The 26,414-nt window shown below is 43.2% G+C and overlaps 1 protein-coding gene across 2 annotated transcripts in view; it reads left to right on the top strand.

Moving 5' to 3' along the window:
* PDYN (prodynorphin) overlaps window positions 1-26,414 on the top strand; it is a 140,130-nt gene that overhangs the window by 21,102 nt on the left and 92,614 nt on the right. For both annotated transcript variants that reach the window (XM_056547448.1, XM_056547446.1), the window contains exon 2: window positions 1,228-1,393. The gene's annotated coding sequence lies outside the window, so the exon portion shown is untranslated. The remainder of the gene's footprint in view (window positions 1-1,227; window positions 1,394-26,414) is intronic.

Here is a 26,414-nt window from a genome sequence, read left to right as displayed (position 1 = left end):
TAACCATGAATACAGTAGGAGCAGGTAGAAAAATGCGGATGTCCAGAGGCGACGTGTCCCGACAAGTGCAAACATGACATTACATTTCATTTAACAGAATGAGTATTTTCAAAAGGTTAGAGCCAATCGCCTCTCTTTGTTATATTATTGTGGAAGAGACTCAAAACCTGTGTAGAGGAAGAGAGGTGCAGTTGCCCAAAGCAACCAATAAGATTGCATCTTTTATTTTTTGAAAGAATCAATCTGGTTGCTATGGGCAACTGTACCATTCTTTTTATAGACAGGTTTTGCTAAATCTCCTCCCGTATTGTTATCTTCCTCCATCAGACAGTTATCCCTTTTCTTCTTCCTCATATTCCTTATATATTCAGAGGGTACAGCAATTTCCAGCACCTTTTTATGCACTAATGTAGTCACAGAGTCACCTAAACCTCATAGAAAAGCAAAGTTTTGCACGAAGCTAGGCCCTGCACTCTGCAACTCCACCCCCAACATCTTATCCCCTATTTAAAGGATAGGGGATAAGATGTCTTATCGTGGGGGGTCCCCAGCGGCACCCGGCGTTCGTTTAGAGTGCTGGAGGCTCACGACGTCACCGCCCTGCACGTGACGTCACGGCCACGCCCCCTCAATGCAAGTCTATGGGTGGGGGCGTGATGTGACCGTCATGTCCCTCCCATTGACTTGCATTGAGGATGCATGGCCGTCACGTCACGAGCCTCCACCCCGCATCGCCAGTCATCCGGCACGGAGCAAAGTTCGCTCTGTGCACCGGATGTCTGGGGTGCCGCAGCCGAGATCGGGGACCCCCGTGATCAGACATCTTCTCCCCTATCCTTTGGATAGGGGATAAGATGTCTAGGGGCGGAGAACCCCTTTAAAATGTAATATTTATTAATCAAGTTGTAATATTTATTAATCAAGTTGTAATATTTATTAATCAAGTTGTAAATACTTTATTGCACCAAGAATGATTTATGGATACCTTTGTTTTTGCTACACATCTTTTTCCACTTATAATGCTGGGTTACCCCAGTAAAACACTTGTCTTGTTCCTGACCAGGTAGCACATGTTTTGATTATATTGGTGTAGCTAGGACACTGAGAGGAGGAGCACAGGGACAAGGTTTATGGGGTTAATCTTTTTAGGACCGGTGTCCGTAGGGGGCTCAGTGTAGGGGCCAAATAGGAAGAAATTAATACCTTTTGCACCTTTGCCTTACCCAGCCAGGCATCCATAAGGCATTGGGATCCTAGAACATTGTTTATGCCCGCATTTGAAAAAGAATTTGCGGCAGAAGTTGCCACAGCAATCCAGATTGACTGTCCTGAATAGAGCACCATCCCTTGAGGTGCACACGCTACCGCGTTTCCATCCAGTGACTACCTTCTGGTGAGTGTCTGACAACTGTAATCACTATTTATGTACATTCTGTTTATGATATAGTGAGTTTGTGTACTTGCACACTCAGGCGAAGATTTATCAAAACCTGTGTAGAGGAAGAGCGGCGCAGTTGCCCATAGCAAACAATCAGATTGTTTATTTTATGAAAAATAATATAAGCAATCTGATTGTAATGGGCACCACTCTTGCTCTACACAGGTTTTGATAAATCTCCCCCTCACTGTTTTATACCAAATATGTTTATGAAGATGTTTACATTGTTCTATACGGAACCTGTTTACAAGTATACAGAACGGAATATACAGTCTCTCCCCAAAGCACAACACCATGCATTGTCTATAGGAGCATCTGAGATGTTCAAGTACTTGTGTTTTGGGCCAATACTGAGCCATAAACATCTGAACAGACCTAAAGCAAAAATTAATAAATTAATTAAAAAGAAATGCTGTGAGGGAACATAGGCATGCTCTGTGCATTGAGGACAAGCAGGGATCTGTGCAGTGAGGACAAGCAGGGCTCTGTACACTGAGGACTAGTGTTGCTCGCGAATATTCGCAATTCGAATATTATTCGCGAATATCGCATATTCGCGAATTCGCGAATTTCGCGAATATAGCGCTATATATTCGTAATTACGAATATTAATTTTATTTTTATTTTTTTCTTCACAGTACACATCACAGTGATCATCCCTCTCTGCTTCCAGCTTGTGTGGTGTAAAGAAGGCTGTAATACTACTGTGTGAGACTGGCGTGCGAAAATTCGCATATATGAAAATTAGCATATGCTAATTTTCGCATATGCGAATTTCAACATATGCTAATTTTCGCATACACGTATTTTCGCATATGCGAAAATAAAACGAGAACATAACTAATATGCGAATATTCGCAAATATATGACGAATATTCGTCCATATATTCGCGAATATTCGCGAATTCGAATATGGCCTATGCCGCTCAACACTACTGAGGACAAGCAGGGCTCTGCGAAGTGAGGACAAGCAGGGCTCTGCGAAGTGAGGACAAGCAGGGCTCTGCGAAGTGAGGACAAGCAGGGTTCTGTACACTGAGGCCCTGTGACATGTCCCCGGCTCACACAGCAGGATGATTGACAAGCCAGGAGCCTGGACAAAGCCCTATTGTCCCGCCCTCACTTCCTGTATTTTGTCTCCTCACAGAGACACACAGGCAATAGCTGCAGGGACAGCATTTTTTTCAATCCAACAGTATACACGTTTTTTAACCAATGTATATTACAAATCTATAGAAAATCATATGATTCCGTAGCACACAATGCCAAAAAAAGGTGAAGTTTATTCCATCAAAAAACAAGTGTCGATAAGCAACGTTTCAGTCAGCTCTCCTGGCCTTTCTACCTTCATCAGGTGCTGCTCGGGTCCCTGCTTCTTAGGCTCACACTACGGTCAGCGTATTGCCGGCCGCAGGGATGTCCCGCCTCAGTTGGTGATAGACTGAGCGCAAGGAGACTGAGCGCAAGGAAAAGGAAGGGCCCAGGCTCCTTACATGACAGTTCGGGATATCGCTTCAGCCGGCGATACGCTGACCGCAGTATGACGTTTCGAGCCTAAGAAGCAGGAAGCCGAGCAGCACTGGAGGAACGGGACGCCAATCCCGAGGCAACGGTGGAACGTAGGAAGGTGAGTTAAAGTTTTTTTTGTTTTGTTTTTGCAGCCCGGGCACAGGGGAAGTTAAAAGATTTCTGCCACATTTCTCCTTTAATGACACAGACCTACTTTTCAAATCGTACATGTGTCTCTTTATGTGGTAATAACTTTGGAATGCTTCTACTGATCAAAGTTTTATCGGGACATATTGTACTTTATATTAGTGGTAAGTTTTTGTTGATACATGCAGTGAAATTGAAATTCTCTACATGTAAAAAAAATACAGTTGTGCCAAATAAAGTAGTTATTTATTCACATCTACAATATGTCTACTTTATGTTTGCCTCATTTGTTCAAAAGTGAACATTCTTTCACTTAGATTGGAAGGCTTATAATGTGAGCATTTTTCTAAATTTTCTAAGAAATTTCTTAACCAGATTTTTTCCCAAAGTGAGTTTGAGGAGCCTGTATAGTAGAAACCCCAGTTAAATTATAATTTATTTATTTGATTATTTATTTTTATTTTTTAGATCAATCTTTTTTCAAACGTAGCAAGTATGAACCGGAAAGTTAAAATCTATATTTATTACCGCAATTCTTCAGTTTTCAGAAATATCCCATACATTGCCCTAGTGTGCCACCTGGCAAACACAGGCCTATGACATGTTGAACCTAGTGGATTTTGATGCCTCTTTTTTCTTAGTATATATTGCAGTGTCCACCGGACAGTGGAAAAACCCCAGAAGTGTCCCTATTTTGGAAACTACACCCCTCAAAGAATTTATCTAGGGTGTAACAGCTCTGATTGCTCCCCCGGTGTGTAATTGTGATCGATTGCTACAGATGGCAGCAGCGATCACAAATGTGGCACCGTGAGGTACCATGCAATGCATGACGTAAATATACATTCCACCCAAAGACGAAAATGTATGTCATAGGGCAGGAGGATTTAAAATAAAAAAAATAAAATTCAAATAAACTTTTTTGTGTTGTATTCTGATAACAAGCCATAACTTTTTTTATGGGATGAGCTGTAGTTTTTATTGGTACATTTTCATGTCACCATTTTGGAGGCAAGGTAACCAAAATTAGCAATTCTAGCGTTTTTTTATTTTATTTATGTTTTCATGATGTTGAGTATAAAAATAACATTAAGTTCATTCTGTGGGTCAATACTACTATGATGATAACCAAAGTAGCATATGTGTATTGGTTGCTGTTGGGGGACAGGGGGTTAAAACTGCAGAGACTGGCACTATCTAGGTCTTGGTAGTTGTGGTGGGATCAGGGCTGCCATCAGAAATTTCGGGGCCCCTTACACAGCTCAAGGCCTTACAAAGCCATTGGCTGTCCGGGCATGCTGGGAGTTGTAGTTTTGCAACATCTGTAGGCACCCCTGGTTGGGAAACACTAACCTATACTATATACTACTATATAGTCCAACATGCTGGGAGTTGTAGTTTTGCAACAGCTGGAGGCACCCCTGGTTGGGAAACACTGATCCATACTATATACTACCATATAGTCCAACATGCTTGGAGTTGTAGTTTTTGTTTAGGGCAGCTACTGAGCCACAGGCTGTATCAGGGCATGCTGGGAGTTGTAGTTAGTAACAAACTGCAACTCCCGAATTTAATTAAAAAAAACGATCAAAAAGTCACATAAAAAAAAAATGGTACTGTTAAAAACTACAGATCAGGATGCAAAAAATGAGCCCTAATACAGGAAATAAAAAAGTTATGGGGGTTAGAATAGGACATTTCCCCTGCATATGTGTATCCTGTGATGTCATGCATATATAATTAATTATGCAAATTAGCATGGCTGGTACTTTTGCAAGGTTGCAGAAACAAGTGGCCCCTGAGGGAATGTGTGTAACATCTACAGAGACCGTCTCCTCTTCTCAGATTTCGGAATTATAAACCAGGTTATTGAGAGAGGACGAGCTGTGTGTACCTGGGATCACATCTACATGTGCAGGGGAACAAGTAAAATTTATGCAGCACATCTATACAGGGTATGACTGAAGTGTAAGGGAAGAGCAAAGCCCCCTAGAATCACAGAGCTGAACAATTTCTCTCTAATGGTATGTTCACACAGCGGAATTCACACCCCTACCCCTTAATTCCCTGGTTGAACTTGATGGACATATGTCTTTTTTTGACCGTACTAACTATGTAACTATGTAATTCTACACAAAATTCGTTCAGCAATTTTGCTGAACGGCATTGCATATTTCTGCTGTAATTCTGCCGGAATTGCGGCAGAATTCTGTGTTCTCTAAACACAGAATTCTGGCAAAATTCAAGCCCTGTTGAGTTCAATGGGATTCTGCTTTGCAATTCCCAAAAATTTTTAAGGCAGTTCTTAAAATTTTGCAGAATGCAGACTTTCCACTGTGTGAATGCGACAGTGGAATCCCATTAAAGTCAATGGACAGTTAATTTTGGCAGAATTTCAGACAGAATTCTTCCATAGAATTCCCCATTGAAATTCCGCTGTCTGAACATACCCTAAGAGTTCACACGTGCATATTATGCTGAAGATCTTCTGCAGCATATTTTGCTATTAAAGTGGATGGGTAACAAAACTAGCAGCAGAAACTACATACAAAATATGCAGGAGTAAACGTACCTTAGAGGGGTACTCCGCTGGAAAACTTTTTTATTTATTTATTTTTTTTTTTTAAATCAACTGGTGCCAGAAAGTTAAACAGATTTGTAAATTACTTCAATTAAACAATCTTAATCCTTCCAGTACTTATCAGCTGTTATATGCTCCACAGGAAGTTCTTTTCTTTTTGAATTTCCTTTCTGTCTGACCACAGTGCTCTGTGCTGACACCTGTCTATGTCAGGAACTGTCCAGAGCAGGATAGGTTTGCTATAGTGATTTGCTCCTACTCTAGACAGTTCTTAAAATGGACAGAGGTGTCAGCAGAGAGCACTGTGGTCAGACAGAAAGGAATTTCAAAAAGAAAATAACTTCCTGTGGAGCATACAGCAGCTGATAAGCACTGGTAAGATTAAGATTTTTAAATAGAAGTAATTTACAAATCTGTTTAACTTTCTGGCATCCGTTGATTTAGAAAAAATTTTTTCCAGCGGAGTACCCCTTTAAGGCTATGGGCACCCTCATTTTTATTTTTTTTTTGCTTGAATTTTCACCCTCAAAAAATGATTGTTTTTAATGCTAAAAAATAAACAGGCGATATTTTCAGGCGCTTTCTCTGCCTTTCTGAAATGTTTTTTTTTCTTGTATTCTTAAAACTGTTTGTAATTTTTTTTAATGCATTTTTCATCAGTTTTGCACTTTGCAAATGAGCAGTTTTTTATTTATTTATTTTTTTTTTTAGAAAAATCTTTACTATAAACAGATAAAAAAAAAAAAAAAAAAAAAGACTTTGCACTTTATTTTATAGCCCTGAAAATTACAGCTGTACCATTTTACTAAAAGGAAGTTACCAGTGGTTTTCCTATTGAGTTCTGATAACTTAATAGTCCATTTTATTATGTGTGTGAACATATTACCTGCAGATTCCCTCTCTTCATGTAAGATCTATATAGTAGATCTATACAGTAGGAATAATTATCATTTTTTTTGTTAAAGTCTGTAATTCTTTCTTCTAGCACTGCGACAAACCTTACTGTATGTGAATTTATTATTGAGTTCAATTAAAGCAGTATAAAATCCCTGTGCAGTGAGCTTCCTCTAAAGGCAGCTGAAGGAATATAGAATTTTATCACGACCTGTGACTCTCCTGCATTTGCAAAACTACAACTTTTATAATTTCCTGGCAGCCTTACAATAAGAATAATATACCTACAATAAATGGTCAAGTGATAATCACTGAATAACGATACATTTCTAAGAATAGTTACCGTATTTTTCGCCCTATAGGACGCACCGGCGTATAAGACGCACCCAATTTTTAGGGGCAAAATCTAAAAAAAAAAAAAGATTTTGAACCCAATAGTGGTCCTCAACCTGCGGACCTCCAGATGTTGCAAAACTACAACTCCCAGTTGTAGTTTTGCAACATGGGAGTTGTAGTTTTGCAACATCTGGAGGTCCGCAGATTGAAGACCACCGCAGGAGGAGGTAATACTCACGTGTCCCCGCCGCTCCGGACCCGTCACCGCTGCCCTGGATGTCGCTCCATTGCTGTCGCCGCGTCCCCGTCGCTCCGGAACGTCTCCGCTGCCGGCCGGGTATCCTCGCTCTCCGTCGCCGCCATCACGTCGTTACGCACGCCGACGCACGTACCCGACGACGTGATGACGAGGAAGGAGAACGCCAGCCATACAGGGGATCCCTGAACGGAGAAGACACCGAGGAGGCAGGTAAGGTCCCTCCCAGTGTACTATTCAGTCGGGCTGTTTGGGACCGCCGCGGTGAAATCGCGGCGGTCCCGAACAGCCCGACTGAACAGCCGGGTTAGTGTCACTTTCCCTTCGGACGAGGCGGTCAGCTTTGATCGCCGCGTCTGAAGGGTTAATACAGGGCATCACCGCGATCAGTGATGTCCTGTATTAGCCGCGGGTCCCGGCCGTTGATGGCCGCAGGGACTGCCGCAATAGGGGTGTATTCGCCGTATAAGACGCACCGACTTTTTCCCCCCAGTTTTGGGGAAGAAAAAGTGCGTCTTATACGGCGAAAAATACGGTAACTAAGGAAGTGTCCAAACATTTACAGAAGAAGGGGGCGAGGAAATAGCTAAAAGACTAGGTTTCTATAAATTTTCTATAAATACATTTTTTCCCATCCCTACTGCATCTTTTTTTTTCCAACAAATTTAGGAAAAAACGCCAAAGGGGCCAAAAATGCAATTTCCACTCAAAGGCAAAAACTGCCAAAACGTAGGAAAAACCTGTGGCAGTTTTTCTGGTGTTTTTTTTAAGTGTAAAAGAAAACAAACAAAAAAAACAAGTGGATACTTAGCCTAAAGGGTGCAGAGATCGCAACTTCTCTCAAGCCCTGGGCCTGAAGGACCCTCTGTCACAGTTCAGTGTTATAGTCCAGTATTACAAATAGTACATAATTGCTGGCGACCCTGTTACACATTAATATGAACCCCAAATTATTTTCGGTTCATTACTTAGAATGGATTACACTGAATGCAACTGTAGCAAACCTTCAGCTGCCTTACTCTGTCTCAGGATGTAATCATACATGTTTCTATTCACTGACAGCAAGTAAGGATCATACAAATAGTGAGGAAACAAAGTATATTATTATATAATTATTATATCATATATTATTATATAATGTACAAAGTATATTAGCAGGGCTGGTGTAAAGATTTTTGCCACCCTAGGCAATAGCTAATTTTGCTGCCCCTTGACCCCGCCCATTGGCTCCGTCCTTTGATACGCCTGCTTTTACTACTGGGGTGACACACTGTAACAAACCTCCTCCTCATGTAATCTCCTTACTACTGGGGTGACACACTGTAACAAACCCCCTCCTCATGTAATCTCCTTACTACTGGGGTGACACACTGTAACAAACCCTCTCCTCATGTAATCTCCTTACTACTGGGGTGACACACTGTAACAGACCTCCTCCTCATGTAATCTCCTTTCTACTGGGGTGACACACTGTAAAAACCCTCCTCCTCATGTAATCACCTACTACTGGGGTGACACACTGTAACAAACCTCCTCCTCATGTAATCACCTCCTCATGTAATCACTGTAAAAACCCTCCTCCTCATGTAATCTCCTTACTACTGGGGTGACACACTGTAAAAACCCTTCTCCTCATGTAATCACCTACTACTGGGGTGACACACTGTAACAAACCTCCTCCTCATGTAATCACCTTACTATTGGGGTGACACACTGTAAAAACCCTCCTCCTCATGTAATCACCTACTACTGGGGTGACACACTGTAACAAACCTCCTCCTCATGTAATCACCTTACTATTGGGGTGACACACTGTAAAAACCCTCCTCCTCATGTAATCTCCTTACTACTGGGGTGACACACTGTAACAAACCCTCCTCCTCATGTAATCTCCTTACTACTGGGGTGACACACTGTAACAAACCCTCCTCCTCATGTAATCTCCTTACTACTGGGGTCACACACTGTAAAAACCCTTCTCCTCATGTAATCACCTACTACTGGGGTGACACACTGTAACAAACCTCCTCCTCATGTAATCACCTTACTATTGGGGTGACACACTGTAAAAACCCTCCTCCTCATGTAATCTCCTTACTACTGGGGTGACACACTGTAACAAACCCTCCTCCTCATGTAATCTCCTTACTACTGGGGTGACACACTGTAACAAACCCTCCTCCTCATGTAATCTCCTTACTACTGGGATGACACACTGTAACAAACATACATTATAGAGATGGTGGTTCTGGCTGGGGGGGGGGGTGGTTCAGATGAGCGGCAGGTGCTTCAGATGCTGGCTGGCTACTAACTTTCTTGCAGTGGGCAGAACGTCGCCCCCATCAAGAGGGTGCTCTAGAATCGGCCCTGTATATTAGAAAGGTGCAGAGCTTCTCATTATAGGGCAATTTCTCTACTTTTTCAATGAGAGGTTTTATAACTCTGCCTGTGTACTAAGCAATGTGACCTGCAGGGGTCACTGTAACACTGTATTATTTAGAAGCAAACTCCAGGAGTTCTTTATCTTGTTTCACACAATAATTTGGATGTTTGGTTAATTTCAAGTTGTGATATAAGGGATTACATTTTTTAATTACCATTTTTTTCATCATTTCAGTCATAATTATTAATACAATGGGTTAATGGGTTTAATTTTTTTAAGTTGTGATATAAGGGTATGCGTGATGGATCAGTGGAGAGAACATTACAATAATAAATCTCTTCAGTCATGAGGTGAAAAAGAAGCAACTTGTAAAATAAGGTTATTTGCTTTTTGCATTGTTTTAATTTTACAATTTTTACAGCATTACTATTTTTTTCATCATATTCTTGGAGCCATAACTTATTCATGACACAATGGGTTAAAAAGTGACTTGTTTCTGTATTTTATAACAAACCTTATAAAAAAGTTTATGCACATACATACATACATACATACATACATACATACACATTAAAAGACCTATTTTGGTTTAAAGATAATCACTAACAAAGGGTAAAAGCCGGGATCAGCTGGATTCTAAAAGTCCTATATCTTCTATTGGGAGAAAGAAGTAAGCCACTGCCAGACTCTTCAATTCACTCCTTAAGACCCCACTGTCTCTTTCTCCAACCTCCTGTCACTCCGTCCTGTCTCCCACAGACATCTCTGTCCTCTTCCAGACCCCTTATCCCCTCTGAGAACCACCTCCAGAATTGCCTGTCTTCCACACCCCTCCTTAAGAATCCTGTTCATCTCCCATAGAAATCCTCCATCCTCTGTCCCACTTCCAGGGTCCTCTGTCTTCTGCCCCCTCCAGAGTGGTCTGTTGTCTGCCCCCTCCAGAGTCCTCTGTTGCCCTCCCCCTCTAGAGTTCTCTGTCGCCCGCCTCCTCCACAGTCCTCTGTCACCCTCCACAGTCCTCTGTCACCCTCCACAGTCCTCTGTCACCCTCCACAGTCCTCTGTCACCCTCCACAGTCCTCTGTCACCCTCCACAGTCCTCTGTCACCCTCCACATTCCTCTGTCGCCCGCCTCCTCCACAGTCCTCTGTCACCCTCCACAGTCCTCTGTCGCCCGCCTCCTCCACAGTCCTCTGTCACCCTCCACAGTCCTCTGTCGCCCGCCTCCTCCACAGTCCTCTGTCGCCCGCCTCCTCCACAGTCCTCTGTCGCCCGCCTCCTCCACAGTCCTCTGTCACCCTCCACAGTCCTCTGTCACCCTCCACAGTCCTCTGTCACCCTCCACAGTCCTCTGTCGCCCGCCTCCTCCACAGTCCTCTGTCACCCTCCACAGTCCTCTGTCGCTCGCCTCCTCCACAGTCCTCTGTCACCCTCCACAGTCCCCTGTCGCCTGACACTTCAGAGTCCTCTGTCATCTACCCTCCTCCCTATTCCTATCTCCAAACCCCCAATTCCAATCCCCCCTCAACAAATCTCTGACAACCCCCCAGACTAATCTGTCCCCATCCCAGACCCTCCGGTCTTCCTAGTCAGACTCCTCTGTCTCCCTCCTGAAAATAAGTGGTAGTAAGTGAAAATAACAGTAGTAATGATACCTTTATTGCTGACTGAGGGGATATAGATTGCCAGTAAATGTATCATGGCTTCTCCACTCATCTCCTTTCTAAGTTTCTAAGGCTAATGGTACAAACCCTCATCTGACCCCTCCTGAAGATGATGATTTCAGTAGGTGACCTACAATGCTTTTGTCCCTGTCCATGGTGCTAATTCTGAAGTTACTGAACAGTGGATAACTGCCCTATGGATTTGCTAAATTGTCAGTCCAGGCTTGTCTACAGTTTGTTTGGCCTGGACATCATTTTAACAAGCCCTCAGCATTGAGCAGGTTTTCTAGAGGTAAACATGGATGTTCTCATTCATTGACAATAAGCAGAGGTCTCAAAAATGTTGAAGAGTTATATACAGCAATGTAGCTTAGACAAAACTAAACAAGACGTTTAAAGGCAGCCCTATGCACCATACCTTCTTAATATCAGTACAATAACCTTGTGCTGAATAGACTTTACAAAATCAATTCAAAAGGTAAAGGTGGCTGTATACTGAATGAGCAGCATGTCAAGACTTCTCTTCCTCAAGTGCGTCACACACAGAACTAATAATTCAAGTGACAACTTCTCCTCTAAAGGAACAAAGTGACAGATCGTCCTCCCTGACGTGCGGCTACCAGCGCATTACAAACACAAATTGCTGTACTGCTCCAAACCACACACCGCTCTCCTGGAACTACATCTCCCCGACAGGTGTATCTAATATGGAAGGTTTAATATATCTTGGACTTTAACCATCACTCAGTGCAAACACAGAGAGCGAGAGTACTGTGCGTCAGCAGCTCCACAGGATGAGGAAGTATGCATGCCAAGCTGTGGACTGAAGGACTATGCTATGTCATATTTACTACGTAGTAAAAGCTGCCCCTATGTGACAGAATGTAACTACTATAATACCGTTTTATATATATAAGTGTGATGGCCCAGTACAGGAGTTGCACCCCTGTACCCTTGCTGCCCTGTCAGGCAGACTCCATTTAGTGACCCCTGGGCCCCCCTGCACCTGTGTCTTGTGTATATATATATATATATATATATATATATATCCTAAGTGCCTATGTTATCCAGTCTATTGTACATAAAATGTGTTATAGCTTTAAGAACTGTTGTCATGTGATTATAACCAGGGAAGGTACCAGTGACCATGTGACCTACAGGGTGACCAATGGGACCCCATCCAGAGTCTCCCCCATATAACCCCTTAAGGACTCAGGGTTTTTCCGTTTTTGCACTTTCGTTTTTTCCTCCTTACCTTTTAAAAATCATAACCCTTTCAATTTTCCACCTAAAAATCCATATGATTGCTTATTTTTTGCGTCGCCAATTCTACTTTGCAGTGACATTAGTCATTTTACCCAAAAATCTACAGTGAAACGGGAAAAAAAATCATTGTGCGACAAAATTGAAAAAAAACCCGCCATTTTGTAACTTTTGGGGGCTTCCGTTTCTACGCAGTGCATATTTCGGTAAAAATGATACCTTATCATTATTCTGTAGGTCCATACGGTTAAAATGATACCCTACTTATATAGGTTTGATTTTGTCGCACTTCTGGAAAAAATCATAACTACATGCAGGAAAATTTATACGTTTAAAAATGTCATCTTCTGACCCCTATAACTTTTTTATTTTTCCACATACAGGGCGGTATGAGGACTTATTTTTTGCGCCGTGATCTGAAGTTTTTATCGGTATGATTTTTGTTTTGATCGGACTTTTTGATCACTTTTTATTCATTTTTTAATGTTATAAAAAGTGACCAAAATACGCTTTTTTGGACTTTGGAATTTTTTTTGCGCGTACGCCATTGACCTTACGGCTTAATTAATGATATATTTTTATAGTTCGGACATTTACGCACGCGGCAATACCACATATGTTTATTTTTTATTTTTTTTACACTGTTTTATTTTTTTTTATGGGAAAAGGGGGGTGATTCAAACTTTTATTAGGGAAGGGGTTAAATGACCTTTATTAACACTTTAAAAAGGGACCTATAACACTGCACACACTGATCTCTCATCCTGATCACACGCCTGTGATCAGTGTTATCGGCGCTTGACTGCTCCTGCCTGGATCTCAGGCACGGAGCAGTCATTCGCCGATCGGACACCGGGGAGGCAAGTAAGGGCCCTCCCGGTGTCCGGTCAGCTGTTCGGGACACCGCGATTTCACCGCGGCGGTCCCGAACAGCCCGACTGAGCAGCCGGGTCACTTTCAGTTTCACTTTAGAAGCGGCGGTCAGCTTTGACCGCCGCTTCTAAAGGGTTAATACCGCACATCGCCGCGATCGGCGATGTGTGGTATTAGCCACGGGTCCCGGCCGTTGATTAGCGCCGGGACCGACGCGATATGATGCGGGATCGCGGCGCGATCCCGCTTCATATCGCGGGAGCCGGCGCAGGACGTAAATATACGTCCTGCGTCGTTAAGGGGATAAGCCCTGGGTGGAGCATACTCACTCTCTTATGCTCTTGTTCATGCTTAGCTGAGTACAGCAAAGTCCTAGGTGTGTGTCTGGAGTCCAGAAGAGGCCAAAGTCTACCACGCAGCCACAAGTCCCCTACCCCCTATGTCCAAGTCAAAGCCTGGTAAACTAAAAACTGGGCAAAGTCTGTCATAGTCAGTCTCAGTCAAGTGAGTCCAAGTCAAGTCTGTCTCAAGTCAGTGTGGTCCTGCTTCAAATTGTCCAAGTCCACTAAAAGTCCCAGAAAGCCCTGTGGTCTCTGAAGTCACTGGTCACCTCCTTGGGCCTAGCCAAGCTATATAGACTGTTACATCTGTCTGACTCAGTAAAGCTGCAGTTGTTCCGGTACTAGGTGTCGGAGTTATTATTTGCCCCTGTGCCTAGCCCAGGATCCAGCGGTATACCTTCGGGTGGTGTAGAGGATAAACCACGCCCTGGCGTCACGAACACAAGGGGTTAATGCCATCTGCCCCTAGGGTAATTCCATCTGCCCTCATCTCACCCTCACCACATAATATTACTAAAATACTGCCTTCTATGTACAAGAATATAACCACTATCTTACTGCGCCTACGTACAATCATATAAATATTATAATACTGCCTCATATGTACAGGAATATAACTATCATAATTCTACCCACTATATACATGAATATAACTACTATAATACTGCCCCATGTAAAAATATATAACTACTAGAATACTACATCCTATATGCAAAAAGGTAAGAACTATAATACTGCCCCTGTGTACAAGAATATAACTAATATCTTACAGCCCCTATGTACAAAAAATGTAGATACTATAATACTGCTCCTATGTATAGTAGAATATAACTACTATAATGCTGACCCCCCCCCCATGTACAAGAATAAAACTATTTTAATATTGCCCCCTATATACAAGAATATAATACTGTCCCCTATGTACAAAAAGAGAACTACTATAATGCTGCCTCCTATGTACAAGAATATAGCTACTGTGACACTTCCTCCTAAATAAAACTAAATAGCTACTACAATACTATTCATATGTACAAGAATATTGCAACTATAATACTGCCTATGTACAAAAAATATACCTACTATAATACTGCTTCCTATGTACAAGAATATAACTAATAAAATACTGCTCCTATGCACAAGAAAATAACTACTATAATACTGCCTCCTATGTACAAGAATCTACACTGCTCAAAAAAATAAAGGGAACACTTAAACAACACAATGTAACTCCAAGTCAATAACACTTCTGTGAAATCACACTGTCCACTCAGGAAGCAACATTGATTGACAATCAATTTCACATGCTATTGTGCAAATGGAACAGACAACAGGTGGAAATTATAGGCAATTAGCAAGACACCCCCAATAAAGCAGTGGTTCTGCAGGTGGTGACCACAGACCACTTCTCAGTTCCTATGCTTCCTGGCTGATGTTTTGGTCACTTTTGAATGCTGGCAGTGCTTTCACTCTAGTGGTAGCATGAGACTGAGTCTACAACCCAAACAAGTGGCTCAGGTAGGTCAGCTCATCCAGGATGGCACATCAATGCGAGCTGTGGCAAAAAGGTTTGCTGTGTCTGTCATCGTAGTGTCCAGAGCATGGAGGCGCTACCAGGAGACAGGCCAGTACATCAGGAGACCTGGAGGTCAACAACCTAGCAGCAGGACTGCCACCTTTGCCTTTGTGCAAGGAGGAGCACTGTCAGAGCCCTGCAAAATGACCCCCAGCAGGCCAAAAATGTGCATGTGTCCACTCAAACGGTCAGAAACAGACTCCATGAGGGTGGAATGAGGGCCCAATGTCCACAGGTGGGAGTTGGGCTTACAACCCTGATATTCGAGGTAAAAATTCCTTCCCGACTCCAAATATGGCAGCCAGAATAAATCCCTGGATTAACCTTCTGTCCCTATAGATCTAGAATCCATGACCTGTTCGTTATTAGGTCTCCCCTAAGCCTTCTTTTTTGTAAACTAAATAACCCTAATTCTGCTAATCTTTCTGGGTACTGTAGTCCTCCCATTCCCCGTATTACCCTGGTTGCCCATCTTTGAACCCTCTCCAGCTCCACTATATCTTTCTTGTACACTGGTGCCCAGTACTGTACACAGTATTCTCTGTGTGGTCTGACTAGTAATTTGTACAGCAGTAGAATTATTTCCTTGTCGTGGGCATCTATGCCCCTATTGATGCACCCCATGATTTTATTTGCCTTGGCAGCAGCTGCCCGACACTGGTCACTACAGCTAAATTTACTGTTATCTAAGACTCCCAAGTCCTTTTCCACGTCAGTCGTCCCAAGTGTTCTCCCATTTAATAAATAATACCAGCCAGGATTTTTCCTCCCCATGTGCATTACCTTACATTTATCAGTGTTGAACCTCATCTGCCACTTCCCAGCCAACGGCATTGAGGAGTTTTTATCTGCACTGGGTGTTTTTGTTTGGATTTTAATATGGACTAATTAAATTTTGGACTTTTAATTTTTTCATGAATACCTTATGATTTTCCGGGGAGCTGGAACCCTTTTCTCTTCTATTGTCCTCTATTGTGTTTACTACTTTACAGAGTTTAGTATCATCTGCAAAGATTGCTACTTTACTATTCAACCCCTCTACAAGGTCATTAATGAATATATTAAATAGAACAGGACCCAAGATGGACCCCTGTGGTATCCCTCTAGTTGTAACACTCACGTTTCTGAAGACAGGAACTCCGGTGTATGTGGATCCGCTGGACCTGTGTGGCAGATGACTCGGACCATGCCAGGGAGCGGAGTCTAAGGTGCCGCTGGTTTTCACCAGAGCCTGCCGCAAAGCAGGATGGGCTTGCTGCTGCAGACGACACCCAGGTCACTACCCCCGGCAACGGCCCGACCACACAGGCGGCAGAGGAGATGCGAAGCACAGAAGGGATGAGACAACTCGTAGTCAGGATAGCTGTAGGTCAGGGCAGGCGGCACAGTAGCGTAGTCGGGACGTAGCAGAAATTCAGGCGCGCGCAAGCCCTAAGGGACGGGGACACACGCGCCGGAGCAGAGAGGCAGATGCAGAGGCAGGGGAAACACCCGGAGAGTGACTGACTGGGGCTCGCATGCGGGCGAGTCCCAGCACCGTCGGCAGCAGAAGGTAAGGGGACCATGTGCTCATGGCCAGCGTTTGAGGCAGGAGCGCATAGCGTAACACTAGTAACAGTCACCTAATCAGAATAAGTACCATTAATAACTACTCTCTGTTTCTTTTCACTGACCAAGTTACTTACCCACTTACACACATTCTCCCCCAGCCCCATCCTTCTCATTTTATGCACCAACCTTTTATGTGGCACCGTATCAAATGCTTTGGAAAAATCCAGATATACAACGTCCAGCAATTCCCCCTGGTCCAGTCTGGAGCTCACCTCCTCATAAAAGCTGATCAGGTTAGTTTGACAGGACCGATCCCTCATAAAGCCATGCTGATATGGAGTCATACATTTATTTTTATCAAGATACTCCAAAATTGCATCTGTTAGAAAACCCTCAAACAATTTACATACAACGAAGGTTAAACTAACAGGTCTATAATTCCTGGGGTCACTTTTTGACCCCTTTTTAAATATTGGCACCACATTTGCCATGCGCCAGTCCTGGGGAACAGTCCCTGTTAATATAGAGTCCCTGAATATTAGAAATAGGGGTCTGTCTATTACATTACTTAACTCCCATAGAACACGGGGTGAATGCCATTTGGACCTGGCAATTTGTCTATTTTGATTTTTTGTAGGCGGCACTGTACTTCTTCCTGGGTTAGACAGGTGACCTGTATTGGGGCGTTTACCTTATCTCGCTGTATTTCACCTGGCATTTCATTTTCCTCGGTGAATACAGTGGAGAAGAATTTGTTTAATATATTTGCTTTTTCCTGATCCCTGTTTATAATTTCTTCTTTATCGTTTTTTGAAGAGCCAACACTTTCATTTTTAACCTTTTTGCTATTTATATAGTTAAAGAACATTTTGGGGTTAGTTTTACTCTCTTTGGCAATGAGTCTTTCTGTCTCTATTTGTGTGGCTTTTATCTGTTTTTTTTTTTTTTTTTTTTTTTTGCATATTTTACATTTTCCTCTAAAGCTTTTTAATGCTTCTTTCACTGCCGTCCTGTTTTAGTGTTTAAATGCTTTATTTTTGTTGTTTATTGCCCCCTTAACATTTTTATTCATCCACATTGGTTTTCTTTTATTTCTGACCATTTTCTTCTGATAAGGTATATACATCTTACAGTGAGAGATTAAAATATTCTAAAGTCTCCCATTTAGTGTCAGTATTCTTGTTTTTGACGACTTTATCCCATTTTATATTGTTAAGGGCTTCTCTGAGTTGATCAAACTTTGCCTTCCTAAAGTTCATTGTTTTTGTGGCCCCTCGAGAGATTCCCTTATTGAAGAACAAGTTATAAGGTATTATATTATGATCACTATTTCCTAGGTGTCCTTCTACTTGAAGCCTTGGAGAATGTTCTGCTGCCTGCAACATCCTACAGCATGACCGGTTTGGCGGTGGGTCAGTAATGGTGTGGGGTGGCATTCCTTTGGAGGGCCGCACATCCCTCCATGTGCTTGCCAGAGGTAGCCTGACTGCCATTAGGTACCGAGATGAGATACTCAGACCCCTGAGATCCTGAGACCATATGCTGGTGCGGTTGGCTCTGGGTTCCTCCTAATGCAAGACAATGCTAGACCTCATGTGGCTGGAGTGTGTCAGCAGTTCCTGCAAGAGGAAGGCATTGGTGCTATGGACTGGCTCGCCCGTTCCCCAACCTGAATCCGATTGAGCACATCTGGGACATCATGTCTTGCTCCATCCACCAACGTCACGTTGCACCACAGACTGTCCAAGAGTTGGCGGATGCTTTAGTCCAGGTCTGGGAGGACATCCCTCAGGAGACCATCCACCAACTCATCAGGAGCATGCCCAGGTGTTGTAGGGAGGTCATATGGGCACGTGGAGGCCACACACACTACTGAGCCTCATTTTGACTTGTTTTAAGGACATTACATCAAAGTTGGATCAGCCTGTAGTGTGGTTTTCCACTTTGATTTTGAGTGTGACTCCATATCCAGACCTTCCTGGGTTGATAAATTTGATTTCCATTGATAATTTTTGTGTGATTTTGTTGTCGGTACATTCAACTATGTAAAGACAAAAGTATTTCATACGATTAGTTCATTAATTCAGATCTAGGATGTGTTATCTTAGTGTTACCTTTATTTTTTTGAGCTTGAGCACTGTATCTACTACAATACTCACCCCTATAGACTATAAATATGTGATTGAAGTTTCATATAAGATTTCTTGGGGATGATTTTCACAGACGTTGGTAATCTCTATAAAGGTCATGTTAAAGTGTCCTATATAGAGTCCAGATGTCTAATTTTGAACCTTTCGCACCTGACAATGTGCCCTGTGTGACTCCAGGACAACTCCGTGTCCACAATTTTCATATATTATGCCGCAGACTGTAACAAAGCCGATAATTATGGTGGCAGTAAATCTCACTCTGGTTTGGATGGAATTTAGTGTTTGTCCGGTTATAATGTATTTAGCAGGGCAGCTGCAGGTTGAGTGGATCATGGTTGGAAGTGAGGAGTGGCTGGTTACAATCAGCAGCCTATTCTCCAGGATAAAGTCACACCCTGGGTGATTATAAATCAATAATGTCTTGGGGCAGGGGTCACAGCCGCTGCCAAAATTTGAAGAGCCTCTTTGCAGAGTTCAGGTGCTTTCGGCTCCACGTGCAAACGTTCAAATATATTGGTTCCTGCGTAAGCCAGTTATTTATAGAGAAGAATCTTAAGGATGAAAGGGTGTATTAGTTATTCTAGAGTATGCAGGGTTATCATCTCAAATCTATATAATCTGTGCTCACAGATGTAACTTAAAAAGAAGAAAGAAGTACACCATATAGTGCACACCCAATCTCATAAGTATAACAATCTTTATTGAATTAACACAAGACATAATTTACAACATGTCTAATCAGACCAATCCCCATTAAAAACATTTAAAAGACACATAAGTGTCCTCCCACAACAGGGAGAAGCCAAAGACAAAACAATGTTTTTGGCTAAATACAGAATATATCAATACCTGAACAAAAACAAGGATTGTGTCCTAGCCCCACTACCAAATTATTAACAATAACATGACCTGACAATCAGCAGTCCCACAAATGTGTGCAGGGGTAAGAAGCTGGAAGGTGAAAGAACCAGAGGCAGTAAGGTTAGTAATAGTGCATCAGGTGTCCTCCTGAACCCCATGCGTTCTGTCACCTAAGAGTGACTTCCTCAGGGATGTTCACATTACACCCCTGAGGAAGTCACTCTTAGGTGACAAAACGTGTGGGGTTCAGGAGGACACTTACTTTTAAATGTTTTTAATGGGGATTTGTATAATTAGACATGTTGTAAATTATGTCTTGTGTTAATTAAATAAAGATTGTTATACTTATAAGATTGGGTGTGCGCTATATGGTGTACTTCTTTCTTCTTTTTTGGTTGTGCAGTATGGCAGTATACACTGGGTAGCACCCCATTATTAATTTATTGGAGCTGAGCCTGCTTGTGTTCTAGTGTCTCACAGATGTAACTTGTAATCATCCCATCTAGAATATAGAACTTCTCCTCCTATCCTGTGTTAAAAATGGTATTCTTAGTTCTGCTATCGGTGTTTAAGCAAAAACTGCGTGACAACCATCATGGCCATTGTGAAGGTTGTCATCTAGATCTGAGATAAGGCTGTCAGCACCACTCCACTCCCACTTGTATTTCTCAGGCTCAGGATTTTGGAACACCCTGCCCTTCCCAGCATACCTTGACAAAGCGCAGTGGCGTTGCTAGGGTTGGTGTCACCCGGTGCGGTAGAAAATGGTGTAACCCCATACCCCCCCCCTCAGTAAGTTTTTAGCCTGTTGTGACAGACACCACTGTTGTAGCACATTGTGAGAAATTCCAGTATAATAATCAGATATACCAGTTGCCACAGAATAGGAAAGTGTTAAAGAAGTTTTCACCATTTAAATATACAGCTCCCAGAATTACTTAAAGGGGTACTCCACTGGAAAACATTTACTTTTATATCAACTGGTGCCAGAAAGTTAAACAGATTTTTAAATTACTTCTATTTAAAATCTTAATCCTTACAGTACTTATCAGCTGCTGTATGCTCCACAGGAAGTTGTGTAGTTCTTTCCAGTCTGACCACAGTGCTATTTGCTGACACCTCTGTCCATGTCAGGAACTGTCCAGAGCAGGATAGGTTTGCTATGGGGATTTGCTCCTACTATGGACAGTTCTTGACATGGACAAAGGTGTCAGCACAGAGCACTGTGGTCAGACAGAAAATAAATTAAAAAAGAAAAGAACTTCCTGTGAATCACTTATACAGCAGCTAATAAGTACTGGAAGGATTAAGATTTTTAAATAGAAGTAATTTACAAATCTGTTTAACTTTGTAGCACCAATTGATTAAAAAAAATGTTTTCTAGTAGAGTACCCCTTTGAGCAGTGGTGAGGTTATGCTGGGAGTTGTAGTTTCACTCACCATAACTGTAGAACTTACAAGTGACTACAGCTCTGATAGGACATAGAGAGGAGAATGTACAATGATATCAGTGACTACAGGTGACATCTTCTCTATAGTGAGGAGAATGTACAATGATATCAGTGACTACAGGTGACGTCTTCTCTATAGTGAGGAGAATGTACAATGATATCAGTGACTACAGGTGACGTCTTCTCTATAGTGAGGAGAATACACAATAATATCAGTGACTACAGGTGACGTCTTCTCTATAGTGAGGAGAATACACAATGATATCAGTGACTACAGGTGACGTCTTCTCTATAGAGAGGAAAATACACAATATCAGTGACTACAGGTGACGTCTTCTCTATAGTGAGGAGAATACACAATGATATCAGTAATTACAGGTGACGTCTTCTCTATAGTGAGGAGAATACACAATGATATCAGTGACTACAGGTGACGTCTTCTCTATAGTGAGGAGAATACACAATGATATCAGTGACTACAGGTGACGTCTTCTCTATAGTCTTCCCTTATCTAATTCAGATGGTACATACCGCCGGGTCCAGCTAAAACTTCTGTCTGTAGAATGTGACGCCCAGACGTCTCCTCACTATGTCAGCGCATTCTCATCCTCTATATGAAAACAAGTATTATTATAAACCTGCCAAACACTGTATCCTCTAAATATAATACTACTATACACTATACTGTTTGATTATAAACCTTCCATACACCGTACCCACTGAATATAATACTACCACACATATGTACATTCTGAATATAATACCAACACATACTGTACACTCTGAATATAAATCTGCCACATACTGTACCCCTGAATATAATACCGCCACACACTGTACCCTCTGAATATAATACTACCACACACTGTACATTCTGAAAATAATACCATCACATACTGTACCCTCTGAATATAAATCTACCACATACTGTACCCCTGAATATAATACCGCCACACACTGTACCCTCTGAATATAATACTACCACACACTGTACATTCTGAATATAATACCATCACATACTGTACCCTCTGAATATAAATCTACCACATACTGTACCCCTGAATATAATACCACCACACACTGTACCCCTGAATATAATACTACCACCCACTGTACCCTCTGAATATAATACTACCACAAACTGCGCCCTCTGAATTTAACGTTGCCATACAGTGCACCCTCTGAATATAATACCACAACCGCAGTAACACCCCTCAACATCCGTTAGCTGATGCTATTACCACGGGAGGGGGTTTTGGTGGTGTTGCTAGTGGATGATGGGGGTGCTACTACTGGGGGGGTGTTGCTGGAGGATGATGAGGGTGCAACTGGCCACCCCCCCCCCTGGCAGTATCACCCCCATCATCCATCCACAGGATCATCCTCCTGGCAGGAGCACCGCCATCATCCACCATCAGGATCTGCTGATGGAGGTGCTACTGCTCGGGGGGGGGGGGGTTTCTGGTGGATGATGAGGGTGCTACTGCCAGGGGGGGAGCATTAGGTAGGCAGCAGTTCCCCCACATTAGGTAGCATATTTTCCCCACATTAGGTAGCATATTTTCCCCACATTAGGCAGCATAGATTCCCCACATTTGGTACGTGTTCCCCCACATTAGGTAGCAATTTCCCCACATTAGGTAGCACAGATTCCCCACATTAGGTAGCAGTTTCCCCACATTAAGTAGAATAGATTCCCCCCCATTCAGTAGCACAGATTCCCCACATTAGGTAGCATAGACTCCCCACATTTGGTAGCATAGACTCCCCACATTTGGTAGCACAGATTCCCACATTAGGTAGCATAGACTCCGCACATTTGGTAGTAATTACCCCACATTAGGCCGCAGGTTCCCTTGCAGGTTCCCCACAATGGGTCAAAGTCTCCCCACATTAGATCGCTGTTTAACCCCCCCCCCCCCCACAAAAAAAAAAACACATACCACACACAGTCAGAGAGACACACACAGACAGACACACACACAGAGTCACAGTCACACACACACAGTCACACACACACAGTCACATACACACACACACACACAGTCACACACAGTCACATACATACACACACAGAGTCACACACAGTCACATACATACACACACACACACACAGATCCACACACAAACAGAGATAGCGACAGACAGACACACACACTCACCCATCCAGCGCAGCGCTCCTTCTCTCCTGGCGCCCTGCGAGTGACGTCACTGACGTCCCATGCGGTGGTGCTGACGGACGGGCGCACAGCAGCGATGAAGGCCGGGAGGGGGGGGGCAGCTTATGGACGGGCGCACAGCGTTGATGAAGGGCGGGGGGGGGTGCTGACGGGCGCACAGCGAAGGTGAATCCCGGGGGGGGGGTGGCGGGGGTGGCGGGGGTCGCTGTCGGACCGGCGCACAGCGCAGGTGAAGGGGGGGATGGGGGGTGCTGCGGAGCGTCTTGGTGTCACCCCATTAGGTTGGTGTCACCCGGTGCGGGCCGCACCCCCCGCACCCGGGTCGCAACGCCACTGATAAAGCGTCCCTGTGGCGTGAAACAACCGCGTTGTTGATGTAGTGCATCTTGCCAGTGGCAATAAAGCAGCAAGTCTGAAGTAGAGGTTCAGGTGCCGTGTCATTTCTTTCTTCTAAGAAGTCATCTAGATCTGTAGAGTCCTGAAAAGTAAATCTGCCCAGTTATACAGCTGTTTGGGGGGTCAGGAAATGTATCAAGACAAATTTATTTTGTAGCAGTCTAGAAAGCTGGGTACTATTATAGTCCCCACAGCGGTTCTGGCCCAGCTTTTCAACAGATGTGAATGGCAAATCTGACTATGGAACATGTAGCAATATCACTGCATAACTGGGCGGATCTACTGTCTGGATTCTAATGAAGAGAGGTTTTAACATCTATGGGATATGTATCTGTTCCCAGAAAAGCTTCCCAGAAAAACATCATGGCCATCAGCATTCTAGATAGCTGGGAGACTGCCCTTATGGTTATCACAGAGGATGGGACTGTGCAGATATCCAACCATAGGAAATAAAGTGAGGGTTCCAAGGTCTCCTCCAAAATCATCACTGGAACCCCAGCTCACCTTATATAATGCTACAAATTCTAACTGATTTGTAGGTGACAGTAAATTGTCTATATTATTTAAAAAATGGTGATCTCTAACCTGTGGCTCTCCAGCTGTTCAAAAACTACCACTCCCAGTATGCCCTCACAGCTGGAAGCTGTCAAAGCATGCTTATGTGGTGTCCTGGAACAGGACCTGGTCCTGTCCCTGTCTAAAGTCCCCTCAGCCAGAGTCCTTTCATTTCCATAGGGCTCTCCTGCAGGGCTTGCCCCTGGTCGCCTCATATAAATTGTATATTATTTAATGTATATACATAGGTATTATAAATGTATAGGACCTTAGCAGGTCATGTGACTATAATTATGGTTGCACTATTGTTCAAGGACCTTCCAGGGTCATGTGATGTACCCAGAGTTCACTGGGTCCAGGACTTACAGGTTTGCTGACCAATGAGCTTAATCCATCTCCTTATTATATAAAGGGCTGTAGCCTCTAAACTCTCTCTCTTAGGACCTGCACATGAAAGCAAGCACATATCAGCATAACTTCACTCAATTCATCTAGGCCAAAGCCTGAAGGAACCAGCATCCTCTAAGCCGTGAGTTACCAAGCTCGATCTACCAAATCTTGTGAGACTACTATCAGCTAGAATATTAGTTAGTAGCACAGTGGCCTGCATCAAAGCTCATTTCTTCAAAGTCCCAGCAAAATCTGTGAGGAACCTGCATTCCGGTTGCCTCTTAAGAGACTTATGTATAGAGACTGTTGCATAAAATCTTCAAGTAAAGTTCTTCAGCTTATTCATAAAGTCTGCTGTGGACATTCCGTTATTTTCCCTGCCGTTTCTGGGACGGTTGGCGGTAGGACCATTAATACTAAGGAAACCTCACCCTGGCGTCACAACATTTAAGGGTTAATACCACCAGACCCTGCACCTACATCACCGCAACACCCCAGACCCCACAACTCTCCTGGTCCACCACACTTAGAGTTGTAGTTCAGTAATAGCTGGAAAGTCTGGTGAAGGTTCAGTAACACTCTCCTCCATGTAATGTATGGTAGATGTCAGTAAAGTAGTGTCAGTGTAGTCAGGAAGGCTATGGAGTCTTAGGATAGCCTTGATCTGGCAGACACTTCCTGTAGTGATAAGCCAACAGTGGGGTCCCAGTTCTGGCCACTGAGTATTCACTTAAAGCATTATCTGGCACACTGTTCTGGCCACTGAGTATTCACTTAAAGCATTATCTGGCACACTGTTCTGGCCACTGAGTATTCACTTAAAGCATTATCTGGCACACGTCCTTGCCACTGAGTATTTACCTAAAGCATTATCTGGCACACGTCCTGGCCACTGAGTATTTACCTAAAGCATTATCTGGCACACTTCCTGGCCACTGAGTATTTACCTAAAGCATTATCTGGCACACGTCCTGGCCACTGAGTATTTACCTAAAGCATTATCTGGCACACGTCCTGGCCACTGAGTATTTACCTATAGCATTATCTGGCACACAGTCTTAGCCACTGAGTATTTACCTAAAGCATTATCTGGCACACAGTCTTAGCCACTGAGTATTCTCTTAAAGCATTATCTGGCACACGGTCCTGGCCACTGAGTATTTACCTAAATTATTATCTGGCACACGGTCTTAGCCACTGAGTGTTCTCTTAAAGTATTATCTGGCACACGGTCCTGGCCACTGGGTATTTACCTAAAGTATTATCTGGCACACAGTCCTGGCCACTGAATATTTACCTAAAGCATTATCTGGCACACGGTCCTGGCCACTGGGTATTTACCTAAAGCATTATCTGGCACACAGTCTTAGCCACTGAGTATTTACCTAAAGCATTATCTGGCACACAGTCTTAGCCACTGAGTATTCTCTTAAAGCATTATCTGGCACACGGTCCTGGCCACTGAATATTTACCTAAATTATTATCTGGCACACAGTCTTAGCCACTGAGTATTTACCTAAAGCATTATCTGGCACACGGTCCTGGCCACTGGGTATTTACCTAAAGCATTATCTGGCACACAGTCCTGGCCACTGAGTATTTACCTATAGCATTATCTGGCA

This window comes from Hyla sarda, chromosome 12 (assembly GCF_029499605.1).
Source record: "Hyla sarda isolate aHylSar1 chromosome 12, aHylSar1.hap1, whole genome shotgun sequence".
Lineage (NCBI taxonomy): Eukaryota > Metazoa > Chordata > Amphibia > Anura > Hylidae > Hyla > Hyla sarda.
This window is presented reverse-complemented; position numbering and strand designations above follow the sequence as displayed.